At 42.1% G+C, this 14,564-nt stretch overlaps 1 protein-coding gene and 1 long non-coding RNA gene across 3 annotated transcripts in view; one reads left to right on the top strand and one right to left on the bottom strand.

Moving 5' to 3' along the window:
* Positions 1 to 14,564, bottom strand: part of LOC309637447 — a 188,285-nt gene that overhangs the window by 104,052 nt on the left and 69,669 nt on the right. The gene's annotated exons all lie outside the window — the stretch shown is intronic.
* Positions 11,736 to 14,564, top strand: part of ZBTB8B (zinc finger and BTB domain containing 8B) — a 56,556-nt gene continuing 53,727 nt past the window's right edge. For both annotated transcript variants that reach the window (XM_082411487.1, XM_082411486.1), the window contains exon 1: positions 11,736 to 12,148. The gene's annotated coding sequence lies outside the window, so the exon portion shown is untranslated. The remainder of the gene's footprint in view (positions 12,149 to 14,564) is intronic.

The following is a 14,564-nucleotide window of genomic DNA, read 5'->3' as shown; positions in this document are numbered from 1 at the left end:
GTCATAAATGTTTGGGTTTATCTCTGGACTCTCAATTCTATTCCATTGGTCTATATGTCTATCCTTATGCCAGTACCACACTGTTTTGATTATTGTAGCTTTGCAGTAAGTTTTGAGATCACAAAGTCTGTGTTCTCCAACTTTGTTTTTCTTTGTCGATATTGTTTTGACTATTCAGAGCCCCTTGCAGTTCTGCATGAATTTGAGAATCAGCTTTTCTATTTCTGTAAAAAAGGCCATTGTAATTTTAGTAGGGATTGTGTTGAATCTGTAGACTGCTGTGGGGAGTATTGTTATCATAATAATATTAAATCTTCTAATCTGTAAACATGGAATGTCTTTTGGTTTATTTAGGTCTTCTTTTTTTAAAAAATACAGCCACAATATGATTTTTAAAAATTTTTTATTGGAGTAGAGTTGATTTACAATGTTGTGTTACTTTCTGCTATACTAGGTCTTCTTTAATTTCAGCAATATTTTCTAGTTTTCAGGGTACAAGTTTTTCATCTTCTTGATTACATTTATTCCTAGGTATTTTATTCTTTTGGACGCTATCGTAAATGGAATTGTTTTCTTGATTTCCTTTCAGATTGCTCATTGCTGGTATATAGAATCAAAACAGATTTTTGTGGGTTGTCCATGCTTTCTTTAAACATACTTACTGATGCCCACAGCATGTGGGATGCTTGTAGCTTGTGGGCTACACTCTAGTATCCCCTGTCAATGCTGATCCCACCAGCTGAGATGTACTTACCAATATTCATTTCCCACTTTCTTTCTTACTAACACCATCCTGAGATAGCAATATTCCCAGCTAAGAAATTATATTCTCCAGCCTCTCCTGGAGACAGGAGTGGGCATGTGACTACATTCTGGCTAACAAAATCTAAGTAGGAACTATTGGGTAGGGCTTCCAGGAAAACTCCTTTACAAGATGGGCTAGTTCAGTTAGTATATATCTTTTGCTCTTTTACATTCCCCTTCTTCCTTCCTGGAGGTTGGCTTTAATGACTGGAGCTCCAGCAGTTATCCTATGGCCTCTGAGGGAATCTTAAATATGAAAGCTGTGTGCTAGATGACAGACAGGAGAACAGAAGGAACCTGAGTCCCTGATGATTTTATGGAACTACACAGCCCTGGCTGCCTACCTCTGGACTTCTCTTTTCATTAGAAAAATTAAATCCAGAATTTAAGTTATAGATTTTTCAGATCTCTATTACATAACAATTCCTACTTTAATCAGAATTTCATATCTGTTCTTGCAGGAAACAGAACCTAGAGAAGGTGGAATCAGGGAGGAGGTAGGGTCTGGGGCAGTGAAGAAACAGATTTTTGCAGGCTGGAAAACGTGATTTTTTTTTTTTTTTGGCCGTGTCGTGCGTTTGTGGGATCTTAGTTTCCCCATCAGGGATTGAACCTGGGCTGTCAGCACTGAAAGTGTGGAGTCCTAACCACTGGACTGTCACAGGGAATTCCCAAGGTGAACTTTTTAATACAGAAGTGAAATATATATATGTATAACTGAGTCATTTTGCTGTACAGAAGAAATTAACACGACATTGTAAATCAACTATACTTCAATAAAATTTAAAAAAATAAAGTGACAGAAGTGAAATATTTATTCCCAATGTTGCCTGTCTTATCTTGGAGAGCAGATCATAAACCAACTGAGGCAGTAGGTTTAGGGGCAGTGGTAGGAAAATTCAGATTGTTGGTGTGTTTCTTTGATGAAAAGAGGAACTCAGTAGAGCCAGACAGTTTGCAAGAAGAGATGATTGGAGCATAGCTTTACTAAGGAAGGAACTCTGCCTAAAGCCTGAAATCTAAATTGACTAGAACCCCATAATTTGGTCCCTTGCACAGCTGAAAAAGCCATCTGCTTCTGTATCTCAAATTGGACAGGCCATTGGTGGTGCCAGCAAAGTGGTTACCTCAGAAGGAGATAAGACTGTGGCTTAAAGGCCTTTTTAAAGCATCTTTCACCTGCCAGCCCTCACGAATGAGCTCATCTATTGTTTCTATGACAGTGGCCATTAAGTTAAGAGAGGGGTTGATGGGCAGAGCTCAGAGGTCAGCAATAAAGAGCCAACAACTCTAGAGGAGAGTTTGGGCTGTAGTTGTTTGTTTACATATGGAAGCAAACTTACCAGAAGCAAAGAGACTAGAAGCTACTAAGTTTTTGAGGGATTGTATTTGAGGCCATTCCTGGGTCCTGGAATCTACATCACCAGGAAGTGGGCTGTGCTGGTCTATCAGTTAGGATCCAATCTGGAGACAGAAAACATATCAGTTATTTTAAAAGAGAGCATTTAATATAAATAATTGTTAAGCAGATGTTAGAGAACCAAAAAGGCAAAAAGAAACTAAAGTATCATAAAAAGAGTAACTTCAAGAAGCAGTTACCGGGGCTTCCCTGGTGGTGCAGTGGTTAAGAATCAGCCTTCCAATGCAGGAGACATGGGTTCGAGCCCTGGTCCGGGAAGATCCCACATGCAGCGGAGCAACTAAGCCCGTGCGCCACAACTACTGAGCGTGTGCTCTAGAGCCTGCGAGCCACAACTACTGAGCCTGTGCACCACAACTACTGAAGCCCGCCCACCTAGAACCTGTGCTCTGCAACAAGAGAAGCCACTGCAATGAGAAACCTGCACACCGCAACGAAGAGTAGCCCCCGCTCGGCGCAACTAGAGAGAGCCCAGCCCGCGCGCAGCAACGAAGACCCAACGTAGCCAAAAAGAAATAAAATAGATAAATAAATTAAAAAAAAAAAAAAGGAGCAGTTACCACCCATACCGCTGTGGCATCACAGGGAAGAGTGTGGAATCATTTCAATTTAGAAGCTGGAACTAGGGTGGCCAGATTTTGCAAAGAAAAACACCGAACACCAGTTAAATCTGAATTTCAAATAAACAATGAATTATTTTATATGTAAATATGTCCCAAATATCACAGGGGACATACATATACTAAAAATTATTCGTAGTTTATCAGAAATTCAAATTTCTCTGGTGTTCGGTGTTTTTCATTGTGAAGTCTGGCAACCCTGGCTGGAACCCAGACCTCTGAGAAGAGGAGCTACTTGCAGTCACTGGTATCTGAGAGGGGCACAATGAAATAGATTCTTTTTTTTTTTTAAGTTTTTTTTTTTAGAGGGAAGGATTATTTATTTATTTATTTATTTTTGGCTGTGTTGGGTCTTCATTTCGTGCGAGGGCTTTCTCTAGTTGCGGCAAGCCGGGACCCACTCTTCATTGCGGTGCACGGGCCTTTCACTATCGGGGCCTCACTTGTTGCGGGGCACAGGCTCCAGACGCGCAGGCTCAGTAGTTGTGGCTCACGGGCCTAGTTGCTCCGCGGCATGTGGGATCCTCCCAGACCAGGGCTCGAACCCGTGTGCCCTGCATTGGCAGACAGATTCTCAACCACTGTGCCACCAGGGAAGCCCTGAAATAGATTCTTGAATGTTAGAAAAGTACAAACCCAAATCAACCGCCACTACTGGAACAAACTGCAGCTGCCAGAGTGAAAAATCATTGCTGAGGTGATGCTGGAGGGAATAAGAAGTAGACAGGAAGAAGGGTACACCTTCACCCTGTTCCAGAACTGCAGTCTCCCTCTGGGATCCGCTATTGGCAGCTGGCAAAAAAGAACTGTGTTTTCCAGGAGTCTCAGCTCTGGCATCACGAAGCAGAGCTTTGAGGGTGGGTTTGAAGCCGAGAGACTTCAAAAATAAAAGCTGGGCAGCTGCCAAGAAGGACATTTTCTCCAATGCCCACCTCAGATGTGGACACAGAAAACAATGGACTAAGAAGATCCTTCCAGAGAAGAGATCCAGGTGCTGGCTGGCTGATGAGCTCATCAAGAATTTACAATATTGACTGTGCAGGGAATTCTCACTATTCCTGCCCCAGAGCTTTCAATAAATGCCTTGGACAATTGCCATGACTTCTGGGGGTTCACAATCTCTTCTTTTTGAACGATAGTTGTTTTTTTTTTTAATTGCAGGTTTCCTGTTTCTTCTCTATCATTGTATATTGGGAGTGTTGAATGACAGGCAGATCATGTTTTCTGCATCTGGACTTGATAGAGAAGACTGCACATCACACAGAGACTTTCAGTGAGATGCAGTAACTGGATGGGACTTTAGGTGGTCTGTCAGGGAGGAGATGAGCATATTTGATGTTTGGGAAGAAGAATGAGTGTAGATGTTGGTATCTAAAGAGGTGGACTGTGCAGAGACGAAGTAATTACCATCCTACATAAGTTCTTCCAGAGAAGAGAAAAAGTGGGAACATTCTCCGAGGCATTTTATGAAGTTGACATTACCATGAAACCAAAACTGAGGATAGGACAAGAATAAAAATTAAAGATCCATCTCAATCATAAATATGAATGCAAAAATCCTAAACAAGATATTAGCAAGTCAAGGGACTTCCCTGGTGGTCCAGTGGCTAAGACTCCACGCTCCTAATGCTGGGGTCCCAGGTTTCATCCCTGGTCAGGGAACTAGATCCCACATGCCACAACTAAGGGTTCGCATGCCGCAATGAAGATCTCACACGCGGCAACGAAGACCCTGCATGCCGCAACTAAGACCCGGCGCAGCCAAGTAAGTAAGTAAGTAAGTAAGTAAATAAATAAATAAATATTTTTTAAGAAAAGATTAAAAAAAAAGATACTAGCAACTCAAGTCCAGCAATTTACGAAAAAGGAAATAAATCATGACCAAGTTAATTTTATCCCAGGAATGCAAGATGCAGTTGACAATTTTAAAAATCAATTAATATAATTCATTTAATTTGCAAATTAAATGAGAAAAATCATACATTCACCTCAATACAGGTAGAAGAAGTGTAAAGTTCAACATCTATTCATGATTTTAAAAAAAAAAACTGAAGAGTGGTAATAAGAGGAATTGAATTGTTGAATCAGACTCACATAAGTCATAGCTCTTACCCTATGCTAGACTAATGATCTAAAGGATAAAAGCAATTACAAAGCATAGGCAAAGTATTCTTCCCTTGGAGAAGTCCAATACTGTCAGATGCAGCTCCCTGTTTAGAGAGAGTGTCCTTCCTCTCTAACAATAAGCTGTGTCCTAGTTTCAGATTTAACAGGTGAGGTTTGTTCTGAGCAATGTGTAGGAAGCCATTGCTTACACAGAGGGGATTATTTTGGTTCTGGAACACCTCCATCTTACATCTGATTAATTACACTGCTTATATTCCCATTCTCCATGCTCCCCATAAATTCATAAATTCCAGGGTTATATACGGTAAGCAGTTTAGACAGGGCAGGTATATCCTATTAAAACATTTCATAGATAAGGATTCTCTGTTATTTTTCTGCTAGTAAGTACTATTAATGTGTTTACCAAGAGCATGAGTTATTAGCATGTTTACAAGATTTGATCAGAGACATTTCTTTCCCCCTAGATCCCAGGAGAAAGAGGGAATGGGTTGCAGGTCCGATTTCCTTCCCATTAGGGAACTTCCTTTATCCCATACAGGATATTTACAATAAATGTACTTTGTATATTAAAATTCTCCAGGAAATTCCCTGGCGGTCCAGTGGTTAGGAATCCACGCTTTAACTGCTGAGGGCCCAGGTTCAATCTCTGGTCAGAGAACTAAGATCCCACAAACCCACGGTGCGGCCAAAAAAACCCAAAAAACAAAAAATCTCTGTAATAAAAAGTAAATAGACTTTTTCCATCTTCCCAAAACAGAAATCAAATATAGTTAATGTATACAATCTGGTAGTTGGATATGTCCATATGGACTCCATGGTCTTAAACATGCAGCCATGATTGTCATTCTTTATTCAGTCTGGGGAGAATATATATTGTCCTATTATGACTCTGTTCAGTGATTTCATTGTACCCAAGCTCTAGGCATCCGTCTATTGGTCCCTGTACATCTCTATCCACAATACATATGGCACCAAGTTGGGAAACTGAACACCTTGAAATTGAACATCCATAGAGAAGGCAAGCAGCTGGAAGGGACCTGGGGAAGAAGCCTGCTGGGTATCATCATAGAATGCCACCTTTTTAGAAACCTCTTTTTCACAGCCTATGGATTGGGCCACCTAGGGTAGGAAAAGTGTTGTTTTTAGCCAGCTGATAATTCCTAACCAGGCATCACCTGAGGAATACTCACAGGTCAGAAAAGGAGGCATCACACATTTCTCTCCTACTGTTTTTATGCAAAGCATTGACATGCGTTAAAAGGGAGTCTGCTCCTCACCCTACTTGGCACCCATCTGGGTAAAGCACAAGGTCCCTGGCGCTGTGCATGTATTAGTGGGAGGACTGTTGTGGTTCGGTGAGGACCGAACCTGGGTCAATGTCTACAATGTCTGATCTTGGGGCATTGGGTCAAGTACTTGCCCCACTGGGTACTTGCAACTGGCTGGCATCGTGACACTGACCCTCCATCCAGATGGAGCAAGTGCTTCCACAGGGCACCATCAGGCCAGAATATGTCCTGACGTCAGGGGTAGGGGATTTGTTTTTTTCCTTTTTTACAGAGCAAAAGTTACCTTGTGGGTCTTCACAGTTTGTCCATAACCACTAGAGGTTTTCATGAAGGTATCCTTTGCAGTACTCCAGAAAGAGGTCAACTTCTTGACAGAAGCAGACTTGTAACATCAGACAGTACTCAATAACTTGTTAGCTACCAGAAAGTGGGGGGTATACCCTGATACTTAAATCAATTCCTCTGGTGTGGCAGAAACTAATAATCAGCAGCTCAAAATATCCTATTATATTTTTAATCAAAATGATTAAAATGGCAAGGGAAACAAATGGTGCCTGTGGCATCGGTTTTTCATGTTTCTTTAGGAAGATAGAGTTGATTTTCTGTAGGAAATAGTTACTTGGGAGTTTTTCTCTATTTGGCTTTGTAGCTCCCGGGTTTTAGAATCAGTGTCACAGTGCTGTGCCATCCATGGTGTTTGGTGTGCTGGATATTGTTGATTGGCACTCAGCATCCTTTCTTACCTCCCTCCAGTGTCCCTGTGCTGCAGAAACTGGAGAGCTAAAATGCCATGCCAAGATTTGGAAGGCAGAAGTGAGGTGGGGTCCATCTTCCGGCTGCTTGTTGCTGATGGCAAACATGGCAGTGGAAGTGTGAGGAGTTTCTGCAACCGGGTTCCAGGGTACCAGTCACTAGCCTTGTGGGTTGAGAGGCTGTTTTGGCGGCAGTGGTGGTACCTGGATTGCAGTCACAGAGGTGTGTTGTTAAACTCAACAGGTACAGTGGTGGCCTCCTGACTTCTCTCCTTCCTGATTTCAGCAAATGTAGCAGCTACCCTAGTGGGATAGTTTGGAGTCATTCCTGCAGAGTCCACTTTTCTAGCCTTCTCAAGAATTGGTGTCACCTAATTTCTTGTATGAACCCTTTTGTGTTTAAACTAGCCAGAGTGGTTTCTGCTTCCTACAGCTAAACCCTGAATGATATACTGAGGTTCAGGGTATTTAATTCTGAAGGTTTTATTGGTCTGGAGATAAGGAGCTCCACAACAGACTGTATCAAATCCAGGGATCATAAGAATATCTCTTATACCTCATTGCCAGAAATGTCCCCTTTTCAGGCCACCCCAAAAAACCCCTTTAAAAAAAGCTTTTTATGAAGCATAGTTGATTTACAATGTTTCAGGTATACAGCAAAGTTATTCATATATATATATATATATATATATATATATTTCCTTTCCAGATTTTTTTCTTTTATAGGTTATTACAAGATATTGAATATAGTTCCCTGTGCTATACAGTAGGTCTTTTTTGTTTATCCATTGTATATATATAATAGTTTGCATCTGCTAATCCCAAACTCCCAGCCCTTCCCTCCCCCACCTCCCCTCCTCTTGGCAACCACAAGTCTGTTCTTTATGTGTGAGTCTGGTTTTTTTTTCGTAGATAAGTTCATTTGTGTCATATTTTAGATTTCATATATAAGTGATATCATATGGTATTTGTCTTTTTCCTTCTGACTTACTTCACTTAGTGTGATAATCTATAGGATCATCCATGTTGCTGCAAATGGCATTACTTCATTCTTTTTTATATATGTACCACAACTTCTTTATCCATTCATCTGTCAATGGACATTTAGTTTGTTTCCATGTCTTGGCTATTGTGAATAGTGCTGCTGTGAACATAGGGGTGCATGTATCTTTTTGAATTATAGTTTTGTCTGGATATATGCCCAGGAGTGGGATCGCTGGATCATATGGCAATTCTATTTTCAGTTTTCTTGAGGAAGCTCCATACTGTTTTCCATAGTGGCTGCACCAATTTACATTCCCACCAAGAATATAGGAGGGTTCCCTTTTCTCCACACCCTCTCCAGCATTTGTTATTTGTAGATTTTTTAATGATGGCCATTCTGACTTGTGAGAGGTGGTACCTCATTGCAGTTCTGATTTGCATTTCTCTAATAATTAGAGGTGTTGAGTATCTTTTCATGTGCCTGTTGGCCATCTGTATGTCTTCTTTGGAGAAATATCTACTTAGATCATCTGCCCATTTTTTTGATTGGGTTTTTTGTTGTTGTTGAGTTGTATGAGCTGTTTGTATACTTTGGATTAAGCCCTTGTCGGTCGCATAATTTTCAAATATTTTCTCCTAGTTTGTAGGTTGTCTTTTCATTTTGTTTATGGTTTCCTTTGCTGTACAAAAGCTTGTAACTTTGATTAGGTCCCATTTTAAAATTTTGGCTTTTATTTCTATTAGTAGTATGTATCTGTTAATTCCAAATTGCTAATTTATCCCTCCCCCCCACCCTTCCCTTTTGGTAACTGTAAGTTTGTTTTCTATGCCTGTAAGTCTCTTTCTGTTTTGTAGATAAGTTCATTTGTGTCATTTTTTTATATTCCACATATAAGTGATGTCATATGATATTTGTCTTTCTCTGTCTGACTTACTTCACTTACTACGTTAATCTCTAGGTCCATCCACGTTGCTGCAAATGTCATTATTTCGTTCCTTATTATGGCTGAGTAATGTTTCATTGTATATATACCACATCTTCTTTATACATTCATCTGTCGAACATTTAGGTTGCTTCCATGTCTTTTTTTTTTTTTTTAAAGATTTATTGATTGATTGATTGATTGATTGCTATGTTGGGTCTTCGTTTCTGTGCGAGGGCTTTCTCTAGTTGCGGCAAGCGGGGGCCACTCTGCATCGCGGTGCGCGGGCCTCTCACTATTGTGGCCTCTCTTGTTGCAGAGCACAGGCTCCACACACGCACGCTCAGTAATCGTGGCTCACGGGCCCAGTTGCTCCGCGGCATGTGGGATCTTCCCAGACCAGGCCTCAAACCCGTGTCCCCTGCATTAGCAGGCAGATTCTCAACCACTGCACCACCAGGGAAGCCCCTGCTTCCATGTCTTAAAAGCCCCTTTATTTTAGTAGCCTGGACTATTATTAAGTTACCTAGCACAGGGCATATGTGTCACAGCCATAAAATTTGATACCTTAAACTTGGATACTGGATGCAGGAAATGTAGAATTACTAACACAGGGTGAGTTTCATATATGGTTGGAATTAAGGTTAAGGCACCAATTACATGACTTCCCAGGTTAGAAGATATGAGAGGCTGAGCTTGGAGAAGCCTCCCTTCTGATGACTTCTCCACTGCCATGAGGATCAAACATCCTTGGGTCCTGAGCTGGTCATTGGGAACTGGGTGGCAAGGAGAGGCACCCTGAGAGTAAAGATGTAACTGCTGCTGTCCTTCTCTGGGTGTCTGCTTTTGCAAGGGATAAATAAACTGCTTTTCTCTGATGGATTGTACAATGATGTTTGGCTGACATCTTACCTCCTAAATTATCTTTTTCTAAATTATCTAAGTTATTTTTAGAGTGAGCTGCAGTTTAGTCATTGACAAGTTCTAAAATATATTCTAAACGGGCCCTCTCCATCTCTACCACCTCTACCCTAACCCCACCGATTAGCATCTTTTACTGTGACCACTACTATCAGATCTTATCTCTCCCTTGCTTAAGTTCCTTCAAAGGTATCTCATCCCATGTAAAACAGACAAAAAAATCCAAACCCCTTAACTTGGCCTACAAATCCCTAGGTGATCTGGCCTCTGCTTCTCTATCCATTCACATTTCCTGTCACCTGTACTGGCTCCATAATTTGTGAAGCCCAGTACGAAGTGAAAATATAGTGGTCCTTGTTCAAAAATTATTAAGAATTGCAAAAGGGCAATTAAGGCAGCAGAACATTAAACCAAGCATGGGCCATTTCTGAGAGTGGGGCTCTGTAGAATCGCACAGGTTGCATGCCCATTAAGCTGGTCTGCCTGTCATTCACCCCCTCACTCCAGGGGTCATCCTCTTGTTTCTGTTTTAGAGCCTTTGTACTAACTCTTCCTCTGCCTGGAATGCACTTCTGTTTCATCTTAGCTTGGCTCACTTCTTCTAGTTAGGGTCTCAGCTGGAATGTTACCAACTGAAAGAGGCCATCCATGACCTTCAACCTAACCTAGCCACCGAATCATTCTTTGTTGCTTCGCCACCCTGTTTTAACTCTTTGCCATGTACTTTACCTATTTCCTTTTTTAACTTATTTGTTTATTTATTGGCCATCTGTCCCTGATATGGGTTGAATTGTGTCCCCTTTCACTGCCCTAATTCCTATGTTCAAATCCTAACGCCCAGTACTGCAGCATGTGACCTTATTTGGAAATACGGCTGTTACAGATGTCATTAGTTAAGATGAGGTGGGCATGAAGATGGGCATCTACAAGCCAAGGAAAGAGGCCTGAAACAGATTCTTCCTTCAAAGGAACCAACCCTGTCTACATCTGGATTTTGGATTTCTAGCCTCCAGATTAGTGAGACAATAAATTTCTGTTGTTTAAGCCAGTGTGTGGTACTCTGTTACAGCAGCCCTAGGAAACGAATACACCCTTCATTAGAACTAAACTCTCTTGAGAGCAGCAACCTGGTTTGTCTATTTCACAACCGTCCCAGAACGTGCCTGTACTGTTACTTGGAACATGTCAGTACTGCTGTTTAACAGTTTCACTTGTATATATAAACCTGAAATCCTTTCAAGGGAAGAGAGTATTGCGGGTGTTCAAGAAAAACCTGTTGAGTACATTAAACCATTTCACTCATTTCCAGAATTTTTGCGGAGAGCGTTGGCAGTTGTAAAATGTGTGCGGACTGACAGGTCATAGCTCTTACTCTCCAGGCTGTATTAATATGCACGACGTGCTTTTAGCTCTTCGGACAAAGAGACCGTTACTTCGCAGGTCCCTCAAGTGGGACTCAGAAGACTGAACCGAGCTCCAGCCTTTTACAAGCGCTTGTCCTTGCCCCTTTTGGCATCTTGGTATTTGTAGTTTTGTCCACTGTATCTTTGCCCGAAAAAAATGAACGCTGAGACCACAACTCCCATCACCCCGCGAGAACTGGAGCCTTCAGAGCACATCCTCTGGAGGGAGCACCAGAGCCATTGACCAACCTTCTGGCCCAAGGGCCCGCCTTCCTCAGCCCAGGAGCACCCATGATTAGTCGGCTGCCCAGCCTCTCACCGGAGGGGGCGACAGGTTAATGAAAGGGGGGCGTGTCGGTGCGCGTAGCTCGGCGGCGGCGGGGCTGCAACCCGCTGGAAGGTGAGAGCTGAGAAGCGGGTTCACGCTGCCGCTTTCATTGGCTTGGGGAGGATTCGGGGCGCCGGGGAGGGGGCCGGGGTGGGCAGCGGGCAGGGATGTTCCGCCTCGGTCGGCCTCTCTCGGACCATCCTGCCCTGGCGAATCCCCGGACCTAGCCGGGCGAACCCTCACTCGATGACCGACCCCCTCCCTCCCCTCCTTCCCTGACATTGGGTTGCCCCCTACCCCGGGCGTCGTCCAGCGGGTGGTATGGGCACGCGCTCATTCTGATGGCGCCAGGTCGCAAGGGCTCATTCTGATGGCGCCAGGTCGCTGGGGTAGTGACCGTCGCAGCGATGGTCACTTTGTCCGGGAGAAGCCATGGGAGGGGCAAGGCCTCGGTTCTCACCCTCGGGGGCCAAAGAGCATGTACAGTAACGGGTTCTGGTGATTTCTGCAGGGTCGTCTGGCTCCGGATGGGGAAGGATCCCCTTGTCTTGCGATCAGTTTAGCTGGTGAATCAAAGGTACAGTTGACCCAGAAATACTTTATGTGAAAGTGGAAACTCTTCTTCCGAGTAGTTCCCCAGCACTCCGTGCGTTGGGGAAAGGAGTGAGTGAGTTCCCCAGCCCTTCTCGCGGTTTCCTGGAGGGTTTGGGAAGTCAATTTGTCATAGTGGTTAAGGATGTCAACTCTGGGATTTCAAACGAATCTCTGTACCAATCCTAGCTTCAGCGTGTTATCTGTAAATCTGAACCTCAATTTCCTTCTCTGAAAAAGAGGATATAATGATTTTATCTACTGCACTGAGTTATTGTGAGATTAAAATTAATTAATGCTTGTAAAGTATTTCTTACAGTGCTTCATGAAGAGTAGCGCTCAGTACATGCTAACAATTGATGAACAGGTTTCCATTATTCTCCTGTTGGTGATACTGGAGGAGTGTTGTCAGAAAGAGTGGGTGGAATTCAAAGCTGCTTTTGGCACTGGAGTGAAGACAGTCTTGCGATCCCCTCAGGGGAATGTCGGAGTTGGTTGCAGGTACTAGTGTTGGCATCTGCCCTCTCCTGGAGGACATGAGCTGTACTTGGTTCATTTTTCTATTCCTGGCATCTTCCTTGTGTCAGGCATTGCTTGTAGCCAGTAACTGTTGAATTGGAACCGTGGGAAGGTTGGGAGTGTCACTGCCAGAATGTGGATAAATGTGTTTCTGGGAGCAGTGTACCCTAAGAGCTTCCTTTTCAGGAGAAATGGTGAGCCTCAGCATGTGCCAGGGATGCAGAGCACTGAAGGCAAGTGGGATTGATGTGAATAAATACTTCCACACTGTATGCCAAATGCAGGATTGGAGAAAGGTTTGAAGAAAGTATGTGGATAGACTTTTGCAAAGTCAGGGGTCATTTATACAACCAGGTAGAATCTAGAATGTTTGCAGAGAGGAAGCCAGAGGAAATGGGTTTTGGGTACTGTTGCTGGAAAGGAGCGTCTTCCAGTGAAAAAATGCAAGTACTTGGGAGGAGGCCCTGTAGATAAGACCATTCTACAAGTTAAGAAGTATTGGGCCTACTTAGGTATTTATCTCCCTGATTTACCAACTCCTTATCCCTCTGTGCCTCCTCCTTTTTCTTCTTTGCTAAAAAGGAAAGGAAAAAAAAAAAAGCAATATATGCACACAGTAAAAGACCCTAACAGTACAGAAAGTTTATAAATGAAAAATGAAGGTCCTTCCACACACCTCTTACCCCTAGTCCCTCTCTTCAAGGATATCTGCTTTTAACTCTTGCTCATAAAACCTTCCAGAAAAAAATTCTTACATATACCAGCAAAAACATGTACATAGATTGGATCATACTGTACATTTTGTTTTGCATCTTGCCTTTTTCCTTAATATATCTTGGTGACTTTTTTATATGAACACAGACAGCTCTAGCTCATTAAATGCACGGTTGCATAGTATTCCACTCTGTGAATGTACCTCATTGATTTAACTTGTCCCCTATTGGTGGACATTCAGATTGTTTCTACTTTTGCACTTGAACAAAAACCTCGTGCAATGGACATCTCTGTACTTTTGACTTGATGTACTTTTGGGAATACATTCAAAAGGCTAAGTTTTTAGCCGTGAAATTTTGGGGACAAAAGATGTGTACATTTTAAGTTTTGATAAATATTGCCAAATTCCCCTCTAAAATGGTGTTCCAAATGACAGTTCCATCAACAGTGGATATTATTACATTGAAAAATGTGATTTTACCAGTCTGATAGGTTTTCTTTCAGTTCTGAGGAAGAACAGAATGTGGTATTTAAATGTAGCATTCTCTTGTGTCTTGTTTTCCCCTTAATATTTTGATTGCCAAAGCCAGGAGGGTTTAGAGTGGCTGGAAGAGGTGAGAATGACAGTGAAATCTTAGTCCTGTGAAAACTTTCAGAGCTGATTTATTTGGGAAGAGTAGAGTTTTTCAGATATCTGACAGTTCTCTTCCTTTCTGAACGAAAATGTTAATTTTAACTACTTTGGATGAAAAAAAAATTCCCAAAATTTTAACTTCCTTGAGTCTAAAATGAATATAAAAAGAATCATCTTGATGACTTAGTCCCATCCATTATAGCCCTGGGCTATAATTTAGTGATGTCCTTAGGCCATTTTGAATATGTAGGAGCATTTAATACCCTTAGCCAAGTGGCCTCAGGCTGATATTTTGAAAAAATTTCTAGGTCTGTTTTTTATAACTTTTTTACCTTTTACTAGCTGTCAGTTCTCACTTTTGTCAGTTTACTTGCTTAGAGAGGCTCCTCTACTTCTTTCCCTAATTGGTTCTCTAGCTTCTAAACTTAATGCATCACTTGTTATAAATATGTGTAAAGTAGGTGTAAATTGCCATTTAATGAGGTTGTTGTTGGTCTTTTATGAGTAAAGTCTGTTCGGTTAGCACATAGGCCTT

The sequence above is a fragment of the Balaenoptera physalus genome (genome assembly GCF_965194825.1).
Source record: "Balaenoptera physalus genome assembly, chromosome: 1".
Classification (NCBI taxonomy): Eukaryota; Metazoa; Chordata; class Mammalia; order Artiodactyla; family Balaenopteridae; genus Balaenoptera; species Balaenoptera physalus.
Note: the sequence above shows the minus strand (reverse complement) of the source record. Positions and strands in the feature narration are given on the sequence as shown.